The following is a 15,443-nucleotide window of genomic DNA, read 5'->3' as shown; positions in this document are numbered from 1 at the left end:
CTTCCTTCCTTCCTTCCTTCCTTCCTTCCTTCCTTCCTTCCTTCCTTCCTTCCTTCCTTCCTTTTTTTGTTTTTGCTTTGTTTTTTCGAGACACAGAGTTTCTCTGTGTAGCCCCTGATCATCCTAGAACTTGCTCTGCAGATCAGCCTGGCCTCGAATTCAGAGATCTGCCTGCCTGTTGAGTATGTCACCACCTGGCTATTTTCTGACTCTAAAGGAAATAAGTGCTTCAATCATTTCGAGACTGACACAAGGAGATGCAGGAACAAGGAGATGTGTGTGCCATGTTGCTTTTATGTTTTCTTCACATGCACCCAGGATTCTCAAGCTCGAGTACCCACTTTAGCTCTAGAAAAGCTCACCTTGATGGCACCTTGGCCTATAGCTTGTGAAACACTTCTTTTATACCTTGAGGCTCTGCTGGTATGGAAGGGGGACCTGAAGAAACAGCTACTAGTTGAGGGGCATCTGTGATCCTGGCACTTTCAACATTCTGTCTTACAACAATAGGGCAGGTAACACTCATATCTTAGAAGTGAGTTGGCTGAAGCTCGGAGAGGTTTAGCAGCAGGGTCAAGGATGTAGGATATAGGTGCCAGGGTTGTGATGTCAAAGTCTGTCAGTTACCCCTGCTGTTACTTACCTCTTAGTTCCAAAAAAATTCACAAGACACCGTCCTAGACCGAAAGTCCCTATGTACAGGATTGCTTTGAACCAGCAGGATATATCATTTATATTACTACTGTATTCCCAGAGTCCAAGATGCCCAGGAAACATTTTCTTTTTTTTTTTTTTATATTTATTTATTTATTGTATTGATGAGTACACTGTAGCTGTCTTCAGACACACCAGAAGAGGGCATCCAATCTCATTACGGATGGTTGTGAGCCACCATGTGGTTGCTGGGATTTGAACTCAGGACCTCTGGAAGAGCAGTCAGTGCTCTTAACCGCTGAGCCATCTCTCCAGCCCTAGGAAACATTTTCTAAACCTGTGAACATTTCTCTTGCAACTTCAATTCTTCCAGGACTGGCATTCCCCAAACAGCCAAGCTTTCACCTCCCTTTTACCTTCTTTTCATTCTTTTCTTTCTTTTTCCTTCCTTCCTTCCTTCCTTCCTTCCTTCCTTCCTTCCTTCCTTCCTTCCTTTTCTTCCTTCCTTTTCTTCTTCTTTTTCTTCTTCTTATCCCTCCTTCCTTCAACCCTTTCTTTCTTCCTTCCTTCCTTCCCTCCCTCCCTCCCTCCCTCCCTCCCTCCCTCCCCCCCTCCCTCCCTCCCTCCCTTCCTTCCTTCCTTCTTTCTCTCTTGGTGTTAAATTTGGAAAGGCTTGTCTATACTTTGTGAAGTATACTTTGGAGGGCCGTATTTGGCCCTAACTGCTAGAGTAGACTGTTAATGGCCTGAGCATTTGCTGATGCACCTCCAGAAACTGAACAAATAGTCATGTGGAGAAGATAGTATCTTAACCTGCTTTCAAAGCCTTGTCTTGACATTCAGAGGCAAACGGGTAACATCTTGGCAAAGTCAAGTCCAGGGAGCTCTGTTTAACATGATGCCTATTTTAAAAGCCACTGTGTGCACCGGCAGTGGATGCACACCATGCCAGCTTGTCAGGAGGCAGGATTTTCCCATCTTATTTTATGGAAATGCGGTATACCATATGTCTCAGGGGGTGAGAAATCTGTGATGCCATTGAATGAATGCCTAAACTACATCAAGTTTGGCATCATTGAGGTCTGGCACAGGGGTGTACACTTTTGCCAGAAGAGATTTACTTTATGGAAAGTGAGAGGTGGGAGAGGAATTTGAAAGATCAGTTTCTGTTGAAGCAAAGGAATAGATGTTTATTCTGTCAGCAATTTTTATCTATTCTCATACATTATAAAAAAAACCCACATTGGTAAAGATATTGCTGAAGTGAATTTCATTAAGATTCCTCCCTTTTTCTTCTCTCTGATACAGAGTATCACGTCGTCCATGCTGGTCCCAAGGCTCAGTATGTAATTGAACTTGAACTTCAAACTTTTCCTGATTCTTCTTTAATTCTATTGTTTTACAGTTTCCCATGTTTATAGTTTATTTTTAAAAAGTATTTATTTGTATGTATTTATATGTATGTATTTACGTGTGTGTGAGTATGGAAAGTGAATGCAGGTGTCCCCAGAGTCCAGAGGCATCAGGTCCCCTGAGCTGGAGTTACAGGCGGTTGTTAGCTGCCTGTCGTGAGTGCTGAGAACTGAACTCAGGTCCTGCAAAAGTAGTATGTTCTCTAACCTGCTTAGCCATCTTTCTAGCCTCCTCAAACATGTATATACCTAATTTTAGTTGTTTTCATCTCTCATTCTCTCTCTTATCTTCCTTCCTCTTTGTCAGAAAGAGATCTTCTCCCCTAATTTCAGGCCTTCTTTCTCTGTGTGGCCCACTGAGTTTAATAAGAGTTTCTTGCTTAGTGTAGGTAGAAGCTGTTTCTCCTATCAACCGTTAATTGTCAATACTCATACCTCAGGAAGGCTTAGGCCTCGTGGGTCCCTCCCTCATGTATGATGAAACATGACGAGCTGACTCTTGTGCAGGCCTTGTGTGGATAGCCACGGCTTTGGCAAGTTCATGAGTTCAACACGTAGGTCATGTCCAGAAGATATCTTTTTGTTGCCTGTCTCACTAATCTATGGCTCTTATATTCTTTCCACCGCTCTTCCATGATGTCCTTGGAAGAAGTATCATAGAGGTCTTATTTAGGTCTGAGAGCCACTAGAGTTTATTCTCAGCACTTCAGCTAGTTATGCTGCAGTAAGAAGCTTCTCTGGTGAAGGTTGGGAACAGTATTGATACATGGGTGTAGACACCAATATTTAGAAAGCAGATTGTTAACGTGACCTCTCAGCAAAGCAACAGTTGTAGATTTCTTACTAAGGTCTAAAACCTCTACAGTCCAGGGTTCTTGATGAGGTATATAGAAGCTTAAATCCAGTCCAGAAGCAATTGGTCACTTCCACAACAGTGATGCCAATATTACACTAGAGAACACAGCTTGTTTGGCATTTGACTTTAAAATTCTGGTCTTCCTATAGCCACCTTAGGGATCTCAGGCACGTGAGTTTCTGGCTTACTAGATTCTGGGGATTGAACTTAGGGCTTCTTGGATGCTAGGCAGTCACTCTACTAACTGAACTACATCTATATGTAATCTCTTTTTAATAAGTTACTTTGAGTCACTATATATAAAATTTCCTAAAACAAGTACAATTTATAGTCATAATAGTGATACTGAAGAGGAGAATGGTTTTTTTTTTTTTTTTACTTGATCATTGATACCAAAGGGACTTGACATTGTCTTAGAGGTTATACAATTAATTGTCTTTCAAGAGAGTTGAGGGGTTCTGAGAAGTTCAAGATCACATGACTAGCATGTAGTGATATAGGAATGCAGTTCAGGTTCATCTGAGAACCAAATTTGTGGATAATACTTTTCCTCCAGGGGATGCTATCACCTGATTATGCCAGACAAAGCTAAAGTATTGCAGTCATTGTATTGCAATCCTTCTCCATGGACAGTCAGGCTGAGGCAAATATGAATAACGCATCACTATGTATTAATTAATCAGTATATTATTCAACAAAGTCCTTGGTCTCTGCATAATGAGAGAAGACATTTAGGTGAGGACTTCCCTGCTGAAGTTTGGTAGCAAACCAGGAGCCTGGATATCATATTGTGAAGGTAAGATTAGCTCTTGGGCCACTGAGGCAAGGTAGGTCTTGTATTTAGAGAGGAAAATCGCAATAATAGAAAACCTACAGGAGAATGTTCCAATTTATGACCTAGACTCTTCTATATAAAATTAAAATGTTTCTGTTTCATTTAGGTAACAAACTTAAGTGTGATATGAAATATAATGAAAAGAAAAGCAAGCTCATTGTTTGGGTTAGAACTTCACTTACCATTTGATAGCTGAACAGATTCCTTCAACTCTCTTTTGTCTCGGTTCCTTTATCTATAAAATGTTACTGTCTCAGTGTTTTGCTATTTAACTTTCCCTCATGGGGTCTCATGTAACCCAGCCTAGCCTCTAAATGTCTGTAGTTGAGGATGTCCTTGAACTCCTGATCCCCCTTCCTCCACCTCCTGAGTGCTGGGATTTCAATCACATTTCCACCACCAAGTTTAGCCTTTTTGCACATTGAGAATGTCCCCCTCACGTGTTCAGTAGATAGAATGAGATAAACTTGGAGGTTATTTTTGCCTAGGACAGAGTAAAATCCAGGCTCAAGAAAAGTGGCTAGTTATTAAAATTCTTTTGCTTTATGACTAGAGGAAACATGGTCTTTATGGTGATTCTAAGTCATTGGATATTTAAGTGTTTTCTTCAATAGGTTTGGAAAACTTAGCAAGTGATTTTCTTCTTTCTGCACTGTAGAGAAAGATTAAAGGGCTATGAACCAAAATCCCCATACAGAGTTCCAACTTCTTTAGCCTGTGGTAAAAGCTATGCTCCTGCTGGCTTACTGTGAAGCTGGAATTTAAAAAGTATGCTCCTGCTGTCTTACTGTGAAGTAGGAATTTACTTGAGTATATATATACGTATATGTACATGTATATATCGAGCAACAGAGTGAAGTTAAGCTTTATTTTGTTTTGTTTTTTCCCCCCAGTTCTCTGCTGTCCAACTCAGCCCCCTTTCCCATTGCTGGGCTATAGCTCCCCTCTGTCTTGTCTGTTCACTGATTCTCTGCTGCTTTCTGACATCTGCCTTGGCACACACCTTGCTCTGGGTGCACAAACTGCATTTGATGTATTTCCCCAAGGCCTGTCGTGCAATGAGGAAAGTTGCTAGCAGCTTGTTTCCTGAGCCAACTGTGACACAGCGTGAATGACGCTTTCTCTCCTCTCCCCTCCCCGGATTTCCAGTTTAGAGTGACTTGGTGATGTATTTTGGGGTCAGAAATACTTTTTGACAATATAGTAAATGCCATTAAAATCAATTTTACAAAAATCAAGAGACAATGATTCCTTTTTAATATCCAGGGCCTGAAGTAATTTTTTTTTAACAGAATAAAGCATTTTGAAAAGTTCTTTATAAGTCAGACCATTTAAAGTTCATACTGTTTTCCTTCATTTGTGTCTAATGAAATTTATTTCTTTTATGTAATTTGCTGGCAGGTAAACATGTGTGGAAAGGAATTACATTATCATATAGTATGTCTTATTACTTCATAATTAAAAATAGTCACATGCATTCCTATAGAGAGTATAATTTTCACACCGTCTCATCTGCAGTGCTGCTCTCTTCATTTGTCAGGCTGGGAAATGCCATGAACGGAGAGCTGACTAGTGACTGGTGGGACTGTCCTGCCTCATCTTCTTAACTCTAGAATGTTTTCTTTCATCCATGCACCATTTCTGAGAGTTAGCCTGTGTTTACATCTAGGTCAAAGTATGTGAGTCTCTTGGAGGACTGTGAAACCAAGACCACCAATTTTACTGAGATTTTCTTATCATTAAAACCATACATGCATTCTGGGCTCACACATCTTGTATGGTGCTGGGGCAGATGCAGTTATTTTCTTTAAAAATTAACACACTTTCCCTGTAGTTTTAAGATAAACCAGTCTTAATTTCTTGTCTCCCTTCCTTTTGTTTTGAAAAATTAAATTATGAAAGGAATTGTATCTTATGACTTCCTGTGATCTTACAACTTTCTGACTGTATAGTAACAGGAATGGGTGACTCTGAAGATCTGGGAGAAAACATAAAAATTAATGTCATCTGCTAAAAAGGGGACAGTTAATATTATGATCACATTATTAATATTTATTTATGGGATCAACTTATAACGGTTTATGAGTTTAACAATTCTGTGGTAATCCGTGGGCAATTTATTGTGTTACTGTGTGTTGAAATGTCACTCCAGTGATGCTTTTGATCTTTGGCTTCCGGGGATCAGAGAGACCTTTTAGTGAGCTATTCAATTAGGTGACTAAGTGATTTAAACGTGTCAACTACATTTTAGTTCCAATCAAGAACAAAGCGCAGAGAAATGGTCAGTGAAGTCATAGAGCAAAGGTAAGTGTCATTCAAACCATTTAGCAACCTTGGTTTTCAGATCCCAAATTGATGGGCAGTATCCTTAGTGGGAAGAGTCTGGGTGTGAAAGTCACACGGCTCCAGTTGTACATCCCCTGGTTCAGAGAAAATTCAACTGTCTTTCTTCTTTCGGGGACTCAACCATCCTCCCAAGATGGACTCCAACATGAAACAGTTAGATACTAATGCAGTTTTCCTTACAAGCTAGGGCACCTGCTTGGTGCTCACTGCCAGACTATCACTCTTTCTGGGAAGGGAAAGATTTCTTGATGTCAAAGCCTTCCCTGGACCCAGACATCAATCGTCTGAAGATATAAGCAGTGTAAACAACATTTTTCTTCATTTTTAGGATGGGAAAGTGGTTTTGCATAAAATTCATAAAATCAACATGAAAGGCATGGTTTGGATCTCACTGTTCATGCTCACCCATGCATAGATATGGTTTACATTGGTAACAGAGTGGTGTGGGGCAAGTAAGTTTAGAAATGACAACACGGGAACTCTCATGCACGACTGGCAGCTAATGCTTTAGATAAATAAATGGAAAATCCTATGGCAGTTTGTTCCTGCTTACGAAGAGGCCCGGTAATAAACTGTGTGAGAAGAAAGGATCCGTTTACACACAGGACTCAGGAGCTTGTTTCTGTTTCATTAAAGAGGTACAGAAGTTTCTGTTTCTTCTGGTGTTTGTTTGAGTTTTCGAGTGTGTGGGGTCTTTTATACTATCTTGGAATCTTGTTCTCAGCTATTAGTTCACATCTTTCTCAATGAAGTTCAGCATCCATTCCTGATAATAGTACATCACCTACTTTAACATTCTCACAGATACACTTACTGTATGGGCATGTAAAAGAATCAGAAGCGAGAGACACAAGGAGCATGTAATGAGAAGTAAAATTTATTATTATTATGAGGGCTCTAGCCTTTTTGATAGTTCAATAAAGGGTCTATCTGTGACAAGTAGAATTCCTGTCAGCTAAAAAGGTGGTCTTTTAACTCAGGCACAGTGGCAACATCTTAAATGTCTTTTTTTTCCCCACCACTACAAACCTGTGCAAGCAAACATGTGAGACTGAATAGGAAAGAAACATCTCCATAGAAAACACGTTCAAATGACAGGTTTTTATGGTCTAGACATTCCAGAATTTCATAAGATTTACAAGGATCCAATAAAGTGTGGTAGAAAACCTATAAAACCCCAAGTGGTTTGAAATGAAACATTTTCACCAAGTGGAAATCAACCTGCTTTGATTAAAACACAGTTCAAAGGAAAGTAACAGCAATTCTAAGAACACAGCGCTTTCCTCATGTCCTCCACTGTCATCATTTTTAGTAAAAACATAACGGGATGCTATGAAGAATTAATTATTCATCTATTACCTGTGACGATACTGATGTCATATATTAGGAAAGATGCTGTTATCCTAGAACAGTGGAAAGAATGCTGTTATCCTAGAATAGTGGTGTTAGTGGATGGAAACACACACACACAAATACATGTGCACACACACACATGCACACACAGACACCCCTCTTCCTACACACATACACACATAATTATATAAACACATGCAACAAATACACACATAGACATAGCTCCTTCACACATACCTACACACACATATACATACATACATACACACATGCATACACACGTATATATACACATGTGCAGAGACCCCCCTCAACACACACATAGACAGAGACATGCCCTCTTCCTAAAGACATATACACACATGTACACACACATACATACACATACACACACAGACATACCTCCTTCTACACACACACACACAGCACACACACACATACAGAGTAGGAAACAAATACACACACATGCACACTGATGTCCCTTATTCCTACACACATACATATACATACACACACATACATACACACAGAAATACATTTTCTATACACACATATACACACATGCATACACATATACATACACATACACGAGATACCCCATTTCCACACACACACACATATACACATGCCCCCTCTGCACATGCATACACACAGTCATACATACCCACAAGCACACACCCCTCTCCATATACATATACACACATACACAAACACACACATACCCCTCTCTACACACATACACACAGAAATACATTTTCTATACACACATATACACACATGCATACACATATACATACACATACACAGAGATACCCCATTTCCACACACACACACACACACACACACACACACACATGCCCCCTCTGCACACGCATACACACAGTCATACATACCCACAAGCACACACCCCTCTCCATATACATATACACACATACACAAACACACACATACCCCTCTCTACACACATACACACAGAGAAACCCCCCCCCACACACTCACTCACTCTTAACACTTTCTATTATAGGCAATGTATACATATCTCATTCTGTTTTAGGAGAGTCATTATGTCTACTTTACATGTAGTTTAGGTGTTAAGTGAATTTAGAAAGAAATCAAGGAATTTAGGTTGTGTTTTTTTTTTTTCTATGTCAAAGTCTTATCAAAGTTGTATGCTAGGGTGGTGAGCAGAGTTTTTTTCTGTGTCTGATGACCAGTGATGCTTTTATGACTGAGAGGCCCCAGGAAGACAGATGTTACTGAGAAAGTTAGGCTGAGAAGAAAGTTTGCCCATCCATTTAAGGTTGCCAAGCCCTTGGAATTTATGTCTTACTAATAAAAGTTTCAAGAACTTATGTTATAGTAGAAGGCCAATTGTGCATGATAAGGGAGATTAATCTGGCACACAGCTATGTTAACCATCTCTGGTGTTGGGCAGCATCATATAAAATTCAGCATTCCAAAGTGGCTTCTGAGCAGTGAGTCAGAGCACAGATTCGTGGACAGCCTATGTATCCCCCAAGTACAGCATCCACTGGAACCACCTCATCAGTTTGTAAAAAACTACATGGAAAACCCCACTTCTGAAGCTTCTCATCTTTCAGGGTAGGAACAGGACCAAAAGATTTGCATTTGAATGCCCTGTGCATTTAAGTGCTGTTGTGTGTTTGAAATCACACAATCTCATGCACTGTTTGTTCTTTGTTGTCAAGTGTATGTTTTTCATAATTAGAGTACTCCTGCCATCAAATGTGACTCTTCTCACTTTAGAGAGTATGGAATAAGCTCAACAAACTCTTAGTACTGATACTCTCCTACATCATCCACCAGACATGTTTTTATTGTTAGGTATGCCACTTGCTGAGCATGGCATAGCATAGTCCAGATGATCACAATCTTCTTAATTAATTATTAGGTTCCAGTTATGCCTTTGGAGCACACGCCTTAGGTGCTTTGCTTCATCTTGTAATTGGATTTCCTACATTGAGTTTGGGGAATTGTCATTTTCTGATTAGATAGTACATATAGTGGTTCCTCAAGACAGAGCCATTTCTCTAGACAATCTCTTTTTTCATAGGATGCTTTCATCTGCTTCTCCAGAGGGTGGTATTTTCACTGTTATATGGTTTGCAAAATTGAGTAGGCTACCAACTTTGTAATCTCCAATACGTACTGATGATGAGCAATCGTGTCTCCTATTTATTAGAAGGTTACTATGCTAGGAGTGTCTCCAGGCACCTATACCAACCAATTAACTTAGCTTTTTTTTTTTTTACATTATAATCACACGAGAAAGGAACTTTAAAAAAATTAGTTCTTCATTGAAAATGAAGTAATAAAGATAAAGAAAGGTAAGGTAGTTTGTCTTAGTTCACCCTCTGATAATATGAGACCACTCTAGGATTTGACTCTGAAAGTTTGAGATCTGCTTGTCTATCTGTTGCTTTTGCTGCTTTCAGTATGGATGGTTGAGGGGAAGCTTTTCCATCAGTCTTGAGTTCTCAGAAATGGGTGTGATTGTCATCGCACCTGTCCAGATTGGTTGAATCCAGAGTGACCATGAAGGATGAATGAGAGCAACGGGAATTGAATCCGATGCACTTCCCTGGCTATACTCATACTGATGTAGACCCGCTATCTAAGATATGGCTTTCTGCCCTGTAATACAGTGGTTAGAAGAAGGGACTTAAGAGGAGAGAGCCATTTTAGAAGTCTCTCTCTCCTCCTATTCTCAGAGAAATTAGTATATTATTGCTGGTGCCTCAACATTCTTGTGGTTGAAGAAGAGGTCGTAAAGCTAACTTTAGAATGTGTGAGATATTACAATTCTTTTGTGTGTGTGTGTGTGTGTTTGTAAGACCGTGTCTCATTCTGTAACATTAGCTGTAACTCTGTAGATATGTGTGGCCTCAAAGGTACAGAGATATGCTTGCCTCTCTCTTAAGTGCTGGGATTAAGGGTATGGGCCACCATACCCAGCCTTAGAAGTCTTATTATGGTGTCACTTCTGAGCCAAGAATCTTAATTAATTGGATTCCCTAAAAAGAGCCCAAGCCCAGGACATGAGCATGTGTGATTGTTGAGAGTGTCCTTCAAGAAAATTAGCACTAGCTGAGTGTGGTGGCACACATCTTTGATTCAAAGCACTTGGGAGGCAAAGGCAGACAGGATTCTGTCAGTTCAAGGCCTACCTGGTCTACATAGTGAGTTCCATGGCTGTGTAGACAAGCTATGGCTCAAAAACAAACAAACAAACAAACAAAAAAACAAATGAAAACAAAAACAAAACAAAACAAAACCCAAACTCCCACAAAGAAAAAACCAGAAAATTCACAGTGGAGTAGAGAGCGAATTACAAACGAAGATATATCTTCAGGTTAAAAGCATTTGAGGCACAGGGCAAGTGTCTGCTGGAGGTGTTTTCACAATGCCTTGTATTTGAGACATGGAGTGATGGCTAGTAGAATATGCTGAGGGAATGGATGGTGAACGTCAAAGTGAGTTGGCCCCTCAGCTGAGGAGATTCTTCAGGTAATAGATGCATCTGTAGCATGTTAAGCATTACTTATTCCTATCTGCCAGGAGTGGGTAATTTAGTCCTAAAAGAGCCCTGGGTGTAATATTAAGCTCTAATTTCAAATGTAGCACATGGGCAGAAATAAATATTATATTTTTTGTCTTCTTCTAGTTGGCTTATATATGTACTCCTCACTTAGGTGGAAAGATTTGATGATCAGTGTAAAAAAACCCATTGGTAGGCAACCAAGCTTTCCTCGGCACTAAAAGCAGATTGTGATGGGCTTATTTATAGACTAATCACACATTCACTTAAGCCTCTCATCACAAGTGATGGAAATGACAATAATTTGTATGGTTGTTTTTCTTGCTAATAAATGATGATTAGAAATAGTTATATTACTGGATATTAGTCGTGTTTTGTAAAGGAGGAAGAAAGCAGCAAAAGGGAGAAACGAAAGTAGTTAAAGATGTATAAATGGTAGGTTTTTGTTAATGTTAAAAATCCCTTAGCTTCTGGGGGCCTTGTCATGTACCAGAAACTCTATGGGCTTTGGGAAATGTGGATTCCCCCCTCTGTTAGCTGCTTGACTTTAGGCAGTCAGCTTTTCTGAAGTCAGGTCCGTATTCATAGAAAGACTCAATAGGAAACTGTTCCAGAAGCTTGTTTTACAGATCTGGCATATAGTGGGTGCACAAAATGTAGACACCACTTAGTCAATAAAGATCCAGTCATTGCTCTAGTACAATGATTCCCTATTTAGTACAGTGGTCAAAAGTGTATGACATAGTATGTCAAGAGTAAATTAGCCTGACATGCTAGCTGCTACCTAATATAACCCTAGTATCTGGGAAGACGAAGCAGGAGGATCTTGAGTTCATGAGAAGTCTGGGCTATGTAACTAGACCCTGTTTTTATAAAACAGAAAAGAAGAAGATGCAAGCCTACCACACTCTACGAAAAAGTGTCACTACTGAATAAATATTTGATCAAGACAACCTTCAAAACTCTGATAGTGGCTAACCTGACATTGATATCTCTTGTTATAAATCAATGTTCACCTGCCATTTGGTCCAATATATGACAGTCTCTTGTTTTGTTGAGATGTGGGCTGTTGTGGAGCCCTTTCCAGATGATGAACAAAGATGCAGCGATTGTATCCTGACATTTATCCAGGGATGGGTGTAGGGATGTGTATGTGACTCCAATCTTGTCAGTTGTTCCCAAAGAGATCCCTTCTAGGGACTTCTCAGTAAGACTTTCCACTTGCTGAAAAGCAAACTATACAAGAACAGTCTTTTGCCACCTTCTTGAAATTTCAACATGAGAATTCTGACATGAGAATATGCTTTTTGGAGCTGTTATACACTTCTAATTGTCATGAGGGAGAATCAAGACAACATGTTTCAGAATGCCTGAGCTGTAGGATGGTCTCTGCAGCTAACAACCTCTAGAATATATGATAGATAAGACAACTAAGTCCAAGTTGCTCAATCAAAGTGTATCCAGGCACTATGCTCATTTGCAGCTAAGGATCCCAACTGATATATTCCTTCTTCACAGGTTCGGTCATGGAAGTGTAGTTGGGCTTACACACATATTCAAGATATTAACAGATATTGGACAGAGAAGAAAAATTACATCTGTTATAAGTCAAAGCCCACATTCTATTTTGTGTAAAAACAAGTTAAAAAAGTTTTCCTTCATAACATTAATTTATTTTTCAATAACTACCTAACAATCACCATCCAGAACTATTCAGTAACCATCTCTGGTCAAGCACACATGTAACTCAAAAGTTAAAACATACATGAAGTTTCCCAAGCCAGCCTTCCTCTTTGACAGTCCATGGCTGCTACTTACTGGTAGGTTAGTATGTGCATTCTGTTAAGTGTCATATATACCTTCTTTTATTGAAACAATGAGCATGTGAAATGGATTGTTTCAGACCTAGAAATACATTTTAGAAGGTCTAAACAACTTGTCCAATGTAATGAAGCTTAGAAGAGCCAAAGCCATGATATTAAACCACAGCACTTTTAACTACTATGTTATATTTTGCATGTTCCCACCACCCTATTCCATCATAAGTTATATCTGGAAATCCTGAGCAGAAAAACACTTTACTCAGCTTTCTTTTTGTTTCTACAAGAAAAGTATACAGTCAGTAGAAATTTTTGCAAGGAAATTTCCGTTTCTCATTACTTTTGCCAAGATTAAACAACAAAAAGAGAGGGGATTAACTTAGTATGTTGCCCAGATGCTTGCCAATACAATATCTTAGGTTGGAACATCGTGGAAGTCATCTTGTCCAGCCTTTTCCTTCTCATAATGGACACTTCAAGGAGATATTATTCATTGTGCACGCAGAAATTTTCACTCATCTTGGAGTACCTCATATGGCATAGATCCAATTATTAGAGAACTCATTCTTTCTTTGGAGTTTTTGCAACATCACTGTCTGAGGTTCTAGATCTATCTTCTTCGTTAGCACAAGCTTTGACTGAGTAGTGATCTAGATTCATATTTTTTGAAAAATGAAATGCTGTCTGTCCTTCCTCAGCTTCATGTTCTCGTGAAAATAAGGAAGAAAACCTGTCTTAGAGTTTCTATTGATGTAAAGAGGCACATGACCATGTCACCTCTTATAAAGGAAAGCATTAAATTACAGGGTTGGAGGTTTAACTCATTATCATCATGACAGGAAGCATGTCAGTGTGCAGGCAGATGTGCTGGAGAAGGAACCACGAGCCTATATCTGGATCCATAAGCAGCAAGTAAAGAAAGTGAGCCAATAGGTCTGCCTGGAGTTTCTGACATCTCAAAGTCCGCCCTCTAGTGACATACTACCTCCAACAAGGTCACACCTACTCCAACACAGCCAAACTTCTTAATAGTGCCACTCCTTATGGGCCTAGGGGAGCCATTTTCATTCAGACTACCACAGAACCTCTTGGTACCATTGGATCAAAGTATGGATAAGAGTTGGATCTCAGTCTCTGTTATGATTTCCCAAGTGGGTCTGAGCCTCTTTAAGGACTCATTGGAGTAGAAGCCATTTGGCTATCTTTGTGTCAGTACATGGTGGACTGTCATACTTCAAAGGTGAATATCATCAGGGACTATATCTTCAGTTGATTCCACCAGTAAAAGCCCACAGATACAGGGGTAGCATTAGAAAATGGAAGAATTAATCCTGGTGCTGTGTTCTTAAGTGTGTTCTAAGTGTCTTAAGTGCTGCATCCCATTGCCACAGAGCATTCTATGACGCACAGAGTGACAAGGAAACATTTGGAAAGAATACCATATTTTTAATGTACATCATAACTGTCAGAAGTGATGGGGGATAAAGTTGGAGTTTCTAATAGTTCCTTCTTGAAACTTTTTGGGTAGCATTTAATTTCAATTTTTCTGCCTCCCCCCACCCCTACCAGCTCAAACACACATTTTTGAAGCTATGCATTCCCTGCTATCTTTCCTAAACAAAGAGATCATCTCTGTGATTCTGGGGGGCTCATTGCATTTTATCAGTGGTGCCTTTGTTGCACAATTCACATTTTTGCTCTTGAAGATACAATAAAAGATTTATGTCTGATGGTCTGTGATGTGGTTTGCATCTAAGAGAAAAACAATTCCTTCAAAAAAAAAGAAGAAGAAAAAGAAAAGAAAATACCATATCCCCAAATGATTTCATAATTGCAAACAGCGTTGATGAGCTCTTTGGCTTAAATACATTTATAACATATTTGCTGTGTTTTTGTGTAGATATGTTTTGATGTGCCTGCTAAGGAAAAATAATTAAAAACCCTCTGCCATTTCTAATTGAGAAGAAAGAAATGCAACCCATTAGTTGATGTCTACCATCATGAGATTTTTTTCTCTCCCTCATTTCATTCCAAATTTGTTTCAAGGATTAACTTGTGTTAAATAGTTTCAGGTCTGAACGTCAGCCATGTTTCTCATTATTGGAGATCAAAATGGCTTAATTCCCTTTGTGTGTTGGTGCCACTAAAGCACAAGGGGATCTTAAAACTGCAAACTTCTGATAGAAGCACATTTTCTTAGTCAATCTTTCCAGCAGAGCTTGTATATTTTCTTCTTCGGCACTAATGGCTGAAACAGTGCTTTGTGCTAATGGTATTAAAGATTCTAGAGCCTTATACAAGTTGGGGAGAATTTCTGAGGACCTATTCTGGCTCTGAAATCCTTGGCACCCCTATACCTACAATAATAGGATTAATAATTTTGGTTTCTAACACTTTGAATTAACTATCATGTTCTGCTCTTTACCGATGGGATAAGAATCCACCATCAAAACTGAATTCAATTATCTCTGGCCTCAACAACCTGATCTTAAATTCTGATTACACTACTACTGCTACCTCTATGACTCATGAGGAATTTGAAAATGTTTCTTATCTGCAAATTGGGATCAATGCTAGCATGTTGAGACATAGCTCCAAGCCAAAAGGA

This window comes from Grammomys surdaster, unplaced genomic scaffold (assembly GCF_004785775.1).
Source record: "Grammomys surdaster isolate TR1022 unplaced genomic scaffold, NIH_TR_1.0 63, whole genome shotgun sequence".
Classification (NCBI taxonomy): domain Eukaryota; kingdom Metazoa; phylum Chordata; class Mammalia; order Rodentia; family Muridae; genus Grammomys; species Grammomys surdaster.
The sequence above is the reverse complement of the archived record's forward strand: the minus strand, read 5'-3'. Positions refer to the sequence as shown.